This window comes from Apaloderma vittatum, unplaced genomic scaffold (genome assembly GCF_000703405.1).
Source record: "Apaloderma vittatum isolate BGI_N311 unplaced genomic scaffold, ASM70340v1 scaffold1478, whole genome shotgun sequence".
Lineage (NCBI taxonomy): Eukaryota > Metazoa > Chordata > Aves > Trogoniformes > Trogonidae > Apaloderma > Apaloderma vittatum.
In genome coordinates this window covers 32,062-35,452 of record NW_009731023.1, presented here as the reverse complement: position 1 = coordinate 35,452, position 3,391 = coordinate 32,062, and positions in this window count along the sequence as shown.

Below are 3,391 nucleotides of genomic sequence, written 5' to 3'. Positions count from 1 at the left end.
TTCCTCTGTCTTGAGAGTGTGTGTGATACCCAGGTGCGCTGCTGAATCCACAGGATCCTCGCAAACACGAAACGTGAGGTTAACAAGAGTTTTCCATTGTTGCAGATGGGATTGGAGGTCCGTATATTGGTTATAATCATTCTTAAAGTCATACCTTCTAGCTTGCTTTCTCTCTTGAATCTTGCAGATTTCAGAAAGAAGAAAATAGTAAGAAGTGTTTGAGGTTATCTACAATAGACTTGTTAATTTGGTATGTGCTTGATGGGAGGAATGAATGGCAATATTTCATATTCTCATGCTTTCAGAATGAAGGGTGTTCAAGAACTGTGTAATCATTAGCTAATTAAGTGCATCTTTATGTGCACAAAGCTTTATCTCCTTGTTACATGTTTTTCTGGTCCACTTCAGTGGTTATTGCAGTCTTCAAACAAACGTATCAGTTCTCTGTCATTTAAGCTGGAGCGCAAAGATCCCTTTTGCAAATCCACATGCAAAACATTATCCATCTTAAGCAATGGTGGTCTAATTTCCAACGGAGCAACGTGGTCATTTATCTCGCTATAATCAGAGCACATCCATAAAAATTACACTTTTTCAACAAGCTTGTTTAAACAAAATTGTAGAGTAGATTTTTCAGGTGCTTTGAGGCTGACTGCCTTCATGACCGAAATGATTTCCCTTGGGAAACTAATTGTGGAACCAGGAAGAAGTTTTCATATGGCAGCTGCCTTGTCTGCTGCCCACAAAACTATCTTTTTATCCTGAGCAGTTGGTCCCTCTTCAGCAGAAGAATGAAGTCTGGTTCATTTGGTGTAAGCTTATGGCAACAATGAATCACTTGAAGTGCAAGCGCAGTTTCCTCCATTTTCCAATTTCAGATCCACAGAATTGGAAGGGTAGCAGTGAATTTATGCTCCTGCTTTGCAGAGCTTGTTGCCCATAAAATTAGATATGAGGAAATAATAATTTTTGTATTTTATTGAGGTATGAACACCTCCCTCTGTTTATGATTTCAGTATTGCTTCCTGGATTTTAGTATTTCAGTATGAGTTTAATAGCATTGACTTCAATGAGCTGGAAAAGCATATACAGTAGTTATTGCGTTACTTATTGTTTTCTATCCTTAAAAATATTTTACATCTCTAATTATTATTTTGCCTCCTTTTCCCTAACAACTACCATTTCCTCCCTCAAAACGTAACCTTCCATATTCTGTAATTATTTAAACAGTAACTACAACTTAGGATAGACAAACTTGTCAAAGGAGCAGTGGCACGGAGACCCTCGGAAGGTCAGCAGCTCTGCACAGCAGGCGGTAGTTTTGGAATTCCAGCAGAGAAACCTGTGTACAGTTGTTATACTGGAGTGTGAGATTAAAAAGAAAAAAAAAACCAAAAACCAAACACAACCAGCAACCCCTAAACAATGAAAAACCCAACATCACTCGTGTGTGGTGGGTCCGTGCTGTGCTTCTGAGAGAAGAGCCGTGGAGCTGATGGGCAGCCCTAAGCGCCTTGCTCATTGACAGATTTCCATCCAGTTGCCAACAGAGATCTTTGACGATTGGTGTTCAGAGAGCACCGTGCCTTTGTTTGGATGTCCGTCTGTATGGAGAGAGAGCACGTGTAAAGGGTTAGAGATGAGAATTTGATTCAGTCTTAAGAGCACTTCAATTTCATTGACGAGAGCGGTTTTAAACCCCTTAGTTATAGCAAGAGGAAGGTCATATCCACAAGGAAATTTATACGTGTTATAAAATTCTTGGAAGCCTAGTTGTGCCACGTAGTATATGAAGAAGGCTCATTACTGATGGTTGTAAAACACCTCTGTTTTGACATGATGGATCCATGTAGCTGAATCGAGTTCTTGAAGGACACACATAAGGAAAAAGCAGTGTTGCTATCATTTATATGCAAGTCTTCAGAGCTCATAGCGATGCCTTGATCATGGTGTTCCTGTCTCTGTTCTTCAGATTGATACTCAGGATGTCTCTCTCCTGAACAGTATTTGTCTCTTCTAAGGAGTGAGTGGATTTGAGTGTGATCATGCAACTTTGTTTCTTAGGCATTTCAGGGATTTTCAGGGGCATGGTGCTTTCCTCGGGAAGCATAAAAGCACAACCTTTATTCTGATCAGGTATGTTTGATTTGTACATCTGAGAAAAACACACATAGAAATACAGTAAAAGGCTAGAGAATAATAAAATCCGAACAGAATATGAATATAAATGAATAATTTTGTCAGCAGTGAACTAAGGAAACCTGATTTCCTACAGGTTTAAGCTTCTTAATTGACTCACTGATTTCAAAAAGGCGTAAGACAGAACTGAAGCTTTTGTCGTTGTTGAGGTTTTACAAGGTCTTCCTGTGTGTGGTTTGCACTCTAGTGAGGTATGACCTCTTTGTCACCACTATGCTACTTTTATAGTGTCTGTGTATTGTACAGCTTCATAATTTCATAGCACTTGTGGGAAGCAACTTGTCTTTTTAGAATGTAATTGAAGTTATCAAATGGTTTAGGGAGTTAGTGGCAGGAACAAATGCGTGTGTGTACACTCACACACACAGACATGTCCTGGACACAGGTGTGTGAGCTCTACTTCGTAAGCAATCGTAAGGCCAAGGAAGAGCAGAGAACGTGCAGGGAACTCTGGCTGGAGGTAGTCATAGAATCATTTAGGTTGGAGAAGATCTCTAAGATCATCAAGTCAAACTGTCAACTCAACCCTTTCAAGTCCTACTAAAAACCTTGTCCCTGAGCACCTCATCTGCACATCTTCTAGATATCTCCAGTGGTGGTGACTCTACTGCTTCCTTGGGCAGCCTGTTCCAATGCCTCACCACTCTTTTGGTAAAGAAATGTTTTCTAATATCCAATCTAAACCTCCCCTGTTAAAATTTGAGGCCATTTCCCCTTGTCCTGTCACTTGTTACTTGGGAGAAGAAACCAACCTCACATCAGTGCAACCTTCTTTCAGGTGGTTGTAGAGAGAAATAAGGTCTCCCCTCAGCCTCCTTTTTTCTAGATGAAACAATCCTAGTTCCCTCAGCCGCTTCTCATCGGGCTTGTGCTCTAGACCCTTCATCAACTTTGTTGTCCTTCTCTGGACCTGCACCAGCACCTCAACGTCATTCTCGTAGTGAGGGGCCCAAAACTGAGCACAAGATTTGAGGTGCAGCCTCACCAGTGCCAAGTGTCAGGGGAACAATCAGGATGTCATTGCCCATCTTGAGCACCTGGGCACACCGCTGGCTCCTCTTCTGTGGGCTGTCCAGCAGCACTCCCAGGTCCTTTTCCACCAGGCAGCTTTCCAATGACTCCTCCCCAAGCCTTTAGCGTCTTGGAAGGTTTTCGTGACCCGAGGGCAGGACTCGGCCCCTGGACCTGCTGC